We start from the raw sequence: 7628 nt of genomic DNA, 5'->3' as shown, positions 1-7628 counted from the left end.
GGATTCATGTGTACTAGTTTTCTTAGGGAATTTTTCATCCAATCCAACCTCTTGTGAAGAAGGCTACATGTTTCTAGATTGTAATTAAATTAATGCCCATGTTAATCATGACAGATCAAAGATGGCACGTTGGTGCATTTTACAAATCTTGCAAACCAAATGGGCGTGTAGTAGTGTTCAAAACTGCATGTAGGCACTAACACATTCTCTTCTTTTGCAGTGCATCTTAGGCCTAGTGGAAGATGTTGATAATGACAATCACATCGAATGCCTGGATCTACATCTCTCAAATATTACTTTGAACTCCTACCGAGGGACCCCACCGGAGATTACACTCGCCATGTTCTTTCTTGCCAGAGCAAAGGTGCTGAGGGTACTGAGGTTGAACACACATTTAAGTAGGAAAGATCAATGGTATGATTATCAGAGGCGGCTGGTACTGCGGAATGGAAGTGCCTCCAAAAATGCCAAACTTCGTATTGGAAGAGCATATGGAAAAGCAATTGGAAGTTATATTGTCAAACCCATACTTGACTTGTCAGCGGCTGATCCCTTTTCAGAAATTACACGGTTTGCAATGTTTGAATTTGGGCGTTGTTATCTTTGAATTTGAACCTTGCAATATTTATGGTATTTGGTATATTGAACCGTTTCTGTTCTCTTGTCTCAATGCAAATAGTTCATCCGGGTGAACCGCATGTCGTACATTGCACACACCTTGATTTGGCTGACCGTTTCTTTTGTGTTGCCTAATCACAAACAGTTCATCCGATTGAACCGTATGCTATACACCGCAAACACCTTGATCAGTCTGGCTGTTTCTTTTATGTTGCCTAATCAAAAACAGTTCATCCGAGTGAACCGTATGATGTACATCGCACATGCCTTCATCAGGCTGCCCGTTTCTTTTGTTCCGCCTCATTGCAAACGGTTCATTGGACTGAATCGTATGCCCTGGATCGCACACGCAACTAAAATCTGAACCATGTATGATGCATCCTCCATTGCAAACATTTTGCACCTTTTTGACGGGTTTTTTACATCCCTGTTTATGATTAATGCATCGCACATAGTTTCGTGAAAGGGTCTCTAATCATATTGTCGCGTTAGCAGCATCCTGCAGTAGTGTCTCCAAATTCTTCACACTGACACTCTGTTCACAGGTACAAAAGGTCTGCTACTATATCACTAGGTTCTCATCAACTTAACTCATTTGCAGTGTTCCTCGAAGATAAATTGCATACTTCCTTAGAAACATCAATTGTTCAAAATCCTCATGTGAAGAAAATGGCTGATGGTAAAAGACCTTAGAAGGGAGAAAAGAGGCCAGAGACAAACACTGTGTTTGATATCCCTGAAGACATTTATGCTGAATATTGCACGCCTGATGAAGCCACACATGTCAAAGAAAACAAAAATCAGCGCAAGGTGCGCATTCAGAGGATTGAGAGGAGATGGGCAAGGGAAGAATGGAGGGAATATCGATATGTTACTCCAAAGTACATGAATTAATTCGTTGTACACCCCCATGCCCAAGACCTCCCTTGGCTCCAGGCCAAAAAGCCGATCCCTCAAGCATCAGGCGAGGTGATGAATTTCCCAAGGAATGGGCCAAGTGCCAAGCCAAGTTGGCTAAATTAGCAAAGGAAGTAGTGAAGAAATTCAATGAACATTCTATTGCTGCTGCTGCTGCTAAGGCTTCTGCTAGCAAGCCTAAGAAGGCTTTGCCGAAGAAATCAGCTATGAAGCCGAGTTCCTCAACTGCAATGCCCTCACGGCCAAGTACAAAGCCCTCACGGCCAATTACTGAGGCAACCTCCTCAAGGGCAGCTCGATTCCCTTTGTTGCCACAAAATCCTCAAATGTTGCTGCAAAGTCCTCAACACTTGTGCATCTTACCACGTGCGAATGGACTACATGAGTCTCTATTGCTTCAGGAGTATTTGCAAGTTCTTCAGCCCCACTGCAGTCCTCGACAGGTCCAACTCTATTGAAGAAAAAGGCCACTATTGGACGTGGTTCGAGGCCAAATCCTCACAAGAAACATGTTGTGTTCCAAGTTCCGTCTGATGATGATGAAGAACTTGTTGAGATCATTAGATATAGGCAAGAAAGGGCTCCTAGAGCCAAAAGCAGTGATGTGCCTCTCATGCTGGATCCAAAGATGATCCTTGAGTTCATTGATCTATAGCACAAAGATCCAAACACTCCTCTTCCTGACTTGAACCTCACTTATGGTCAAAGTCACATGTTAACGGCCTTCATCAATGAAGAAAAATGGAAATTTGAGAAGGCCAAACAAGTCAAGAAGACTCAGTACAAGAAAGAGTGTTTTCTGAAGAAAAATGTTGTAAACATGTCTCCTAAAGAACTTGTGGCTCTGCAAAAGAAGATCAAAGATCTCAGTGATGAATTTGATAGATATCGTGCAGATTGGCTAGGTGCCAAAGTCAGATTCGTCGGACTCTCCAACTTCCTCAAGCACAATGTTGCAACTCCATCGCAAGAAGAAATTCCTCAGGCTGATGCCTCTACTCAGCCTACTAAATAAAATGCTAGCACAGCTGATGAAAATCAGACTGTTGATGATACTAAAAGTACTAGGGCTACTGAAGAAATTCTAGCTCCTGAAGAAACTACCAGGGCAACCACCAATGTTGCGCCTGAAGAACAACCCAGGCCAGCGGAAGAATCTGCTGCTGCGCCCAAAGATACTTAATAAGACAAGGCAAGTGCATCAGTTGTGCCTGAAGAAAATGAACCCACTTCATCAGCTCCTCCTGTCAAACCATCTAATGTGAAGAAAGTCACTCTTCCTTCTGCATCACAGGTGAAGAAAACAAAAGCTGTGGAGAAGGAAGATGTGCAGAAAAGGAAAGCATCGTCAACTTTAGAGTCCTCAGCACCTAAGAAAGTGATGAATTCGACAAGCTCCTTCACCAACCCTATCGATGTTGTCCCTATCTTGATTGTGCCATCAAATGAACTTATTCCTTTTGGTGAGGAATATGTCATACCAGATGACATTGATGAAGAGAGTCCTTCTGCTGCTTCTTCACAGAAGTTGGATGAAGAAATTGATGTCGATGATATCCCTTCAACTCCAATGGTATCATCGCCCATGCCTCAGTTCATAGCTGAAGAGGCAGGTGTTGAAGAATTAGATGAACAAGATAAGGATGTGGACATTGGTTCTACTACACTAGTTCTGAATGATGACTATTGGGAAAGACTTCATCCCAATTCACTATTGACCACTCCTATGCATCAAATTCCTTAGTCCCCTGCGCAAACTAAAGAAGAAGTTCCATTCCAGGATCTGAAGAACGTCAAACTTCACTTCTTTCCATTCTAGAAGAAGTTCGAGCTATTGCAGCTGAAGAAATGGAGACCAAGACTGCTGCTACTGAATTTCCCGCTGAAATTCCTCAGTCTCTGGCTCTAGAGGTTGTGCGCCAAGAGGCTGTGAAGCCTTCAACTGTAAATCTTCAGCCCAAGCGACTAAATACTCATACAAAGAAGCATAATTTCAAGGCTGATGATTTCTTTGCTGAGCACAATTTCTTCACATATTTCAATCCCTATGACTCAGCATAACATCGGCGCAAGAGGTTCTAGACAGCCAGTCAGATGAACTTCTATTCATCACTCTTATTTGAGAAGGACAAGGTATTTGAGCACCATCAAATTCCTCATGTGGATATGGAGTCTCTCCCGTGCTTCCAACCTTTCCTGAGTGTTCTTCATGACGCTGGGCTTTGAACTTCTATCCTGACATCTGTGACTGGAATGAAGAACTCATTCTTCAATTCTTTGCTACACTACACCTCACTGGAAATGTGGATGATCTAAATTCATGGGTGCTTGATTGGATGACTGAGAATACGCATTACAAAGCCCCGACCTTTGAATTACTTCATGCCATTCAAGTCAGTCCTCCTGCTGAAGGTGCAAGGCTCATATATGAGGAACCTAAACTTCCAAGTCATCTGACGCAAATGCTGATGAAGCCTTTGAATGCTGGCCACGCTCCAAGGACCACATTCCTCGTGAAAGAATTGCTATATGTGCCAAGGACAGTATACCACATTCTGACCAAAACCCTCGGTCCAATCAAGTGCCACAACTCTAATGAACAAGAGGTTGTTGGCATCATGAAGAATCTGATGTTCAACACCATACATGGCATTCCTATCAACTACCACAATTTCATCATGAGGACTTTGGTTAATGCTGCTCTGTCACCTTTTGAGTTGAAGCCTTATGCTCCCTAGATCATGAAATTCATTGGATCAAGGTCTTCAATTCATTACAAGGCAGATTATCAAAATCATCTCAGCTATTTGCCTCCTATTGAAGTCCTCAAAAGGACTATGTCCTTGGCTGATGAGAAAGGCAAGGCTGCTGTTATTGATGAAGGCACTCATCCATTGGATGGTCAGTTTCGCAAAGTTGCATCTTATTCCACCAATGATGACTCTGCAACTCAAGATTTTGCTGCAAAAGCTTCAAAGCAAAATCCTCAAGCCACTGCTCCATGAGTGATCACTACTGCAGGATACTGCTAACGCGACACTACGATCAGAGACCCTTCGACGAGACTGTGTGCGATGCCATAATCGCAAACAGTGCTATAAAAAAACCCTCAAAAAAGGTGCAAAATGTTTGCGATGGAGGATGCATCAAACACGGTTCAGATTTTAGTTGTGTGTGCAATGCAGGGCACATGGTTTAGTTCAATTAACTGTTTGCGATGAGCAGGAACAAAAGAAATGGGCAGCCAGATGAAGGTGTTTGCGGTATACAGCATATGGTTCACTCGGATGAACTATTTGTGATTAGGCAACACAAAAGAAACCGTCAGCCAGATCAAAGGTGTGTTCGATATACGGCATGCAGTTCACTCAAATGAACTGTTTGTGTTGAGATAAGAGAACAGAAATGGTTCAATATAACAAGATGTGTATGATACGCAGCAAACAGGTCTATAATCAGAAATGTGTGCGAAGTCCGATAATAACACAGACGGTTGCTGCTAATAAGACGTGTGTGTTGTGCGATGGGATTGCATATAGAACAACAACATATATATATATATATACAAACACCCACACACACACACTTATAAGGACATGGTTGCATAACCAAATTAAACATTCACTTACATAGGTGGTTACTACAACCATGGCATTTGCACACACCAAAGTAAACTATTACATGCATAATTACATAGGTGGCTACTACCCACATGACATTTCCACACACCAATAAAGTAAACTATATATTACATGCATGAGTAACTAGCACAAATGATCATCCGATCATCATCTACTTCTTGTGATGCTTGCTCTGCTTGTGGCTCGATCCGGGCTCGTCGATTTGGGTAACGAGGCACTTCCTCATGTCAATGATCCGCCTGTGCATCTCGTAGCATGTGTACACGCTCTTGGCCGCGAACTTGAGGTGAGGTTCATCCACTTGCCACATCCAGGCCTTGTGCCAGGATAGGGGACATGTTCTCTGGCATCCTGCTTCATCTTTTCGTCGTAGGGGTTGATGATGGCCGAGGCAAGTTCGACCAGGAAGTCCTTCTTCATGCTGCCTCAGACCCTGTAGTGGTCATGGATTTTGACAAGGTTCTTGCAGGCCAAGCCCATAACACTGAGCGCGTTTACATCATCGGTGGTTTCCACTATGGCGAACTTGTAGTCGGTGCTGTTGAAAAACCTGTTAAAACGGTCGCAAGGCTCTGTGGCCATGTAGTAGTGGTAGATGAGGACATGATGGCACACGCACAACTGGGCGACGACAACCTTCTGATCTATGCCGGTACGACCGGCGGTGTACTGAAGGTTGATGCCGACCACCTTGTACTTGTCTCGAGCAAGCACCTCTAGGGTTTCCCTCTTCCCTCTCGCCGCCACCGCCAGGTGAGAGAGCCACCAGATTCGTCGCGCCACCAATGTCCCGAGCGCATCCGAGCGTGTGAGCTCGTCGCCGGCGTGCTCTCTGACCACCTCCGCCCCAGTGACCGTGTCCATCAAGTCCGCCATCGTCGACTCCGTCGTCTACTTCCCCTACGGCCGGAGGGACGCCAAGACTTCGCCGCCTTCTTCCTCTTCTTCCCCGTCGGCCTTCGCATCTTCTCCGGCAAGATTCCGGCATCGCCCGACCTCATCGCCTCCGTTCGAACACGCGTGCGTGTTCGTGGTGAGCACCCGCGTCGCCCCGTGCCCTTCTTCCCCTCTTTTGCACACGCCTTCGCCATTAGCTCCTCGTGCCCTCTCATGCCATTGTCGGACCTCGCTCCAGCGAGTGCTCCGAGCACCCTTCGCCATTTTCGCCATGTCCAGTAGAGTCCTAGTGCCGCGATCATCTAATCCCCGCGCTCCGCCGCCCATTTAGGCCTCTGCTTCACCATATTCACGATCGCCGTCGCCGTCCCTGTCACCTCGTCGCCGGCGTCGTTCCTGTCATCGTCCGGTGCCATGATTGCCTTGCACATGTGTGGGATCCTCTTGCGACCGCGTTGCGCATCTCCGCCGCTTCGCAGCTCCGGCGAGCCTTCCACCATGCATGCCCATCACCGGTGCCGTCCCCTGCTTCCTCTGCTCGGGCACCGTGTGGGACCCCGTGGGCCCCACTGGTAAGCCTCACACATCACCAGGTCCACCTGTCAGCCTCACACCCGCACTCACACCCTGTCACATGACACGTGGGACCCAAGGGCCCACCTGTCATTTGCACGCTTCTGTCTCTAGCCAAATTGGGTACCCTGTCCATTTTTGGGCCTTTCCAGTTCAGGCCCTTCCTTATATGGCAAGTCTAGATAGGGACATAGTCCATTTTAGGTTTTTTCCATTTCTGTCATATTCCCTATTAGGCAGGTTTTCACATAATGCATTTGTGATGATTTTTCTACAGTAACCTAGACATATTATATATGTTTTTGGGGTACAAAAATCCCACCAATCCAGTGGTGGCATTAGATTTTGCATCTGAGCAAGTTCATGAACATGTCATTTTACATCATGTTACTGTTTTGGCATTTTTGTGTGATTTAATTGAAACATGCTATGAGGTGGTTTTGTTCATGGATAGCTTCTTTTACATGCCTACTTCATGCTAGATTTATTCCATGTCTTTTGTTGCATTGTGATTTATGCAACAAGATTGCAAAGATGCCATCATGAATCTGCTTATGCCATGTCATAAATTCTTCCAAGTCTCAAACTGTTCATATAACTCGCCATGTTTGCATGGCTGCCACATTCTTTTCCATGCCTTTTGGGTTAAAGTTCAGTAAGAGAGTTTTGTTCTGTGCCTTTAGTACTAGCATCCCATGCCTTTGTTTGCCATGATATGTTCCTGTAGCATGTTGTTTGCTAGCTCTAAACATTTCTTCCTGATGTTGTTTTGAGATACTTAGTATTTTCTCTAAGTCTGTGAATCTATTATCGTTTGCATTTTGCCATGCTATTTTGAGCTTGTTCTAGTGAGAACTACCAGGAGCTTAGTGTTCATGACTTGTAGAGCTTCACCTGCACTTCAATTCCATGTGCTTTGTTCCTATGTTGTATTGTTGTAGCATAGTTTCTTGTTGCATTCTAAGTGCTATGATGCTATTA

The sequence above is a fragment of the Triticum aestivum genome, chromosome 6A (assembly GCF_018294505.1).
Source record: "Triticum aestivum cultivar Chinese Spring chromosome 6A, IWGSC CS RefSeq v2.1, whole genome shotgun sequence".
NCBI lineage: Eukaryota > Viridiplantae > Streptophyta > Magnoliopsida > Poales > Poaceae > Triticum > Triticum aestivum.
Note: the sequence above shows the minus strand (reverse complement) of the source record.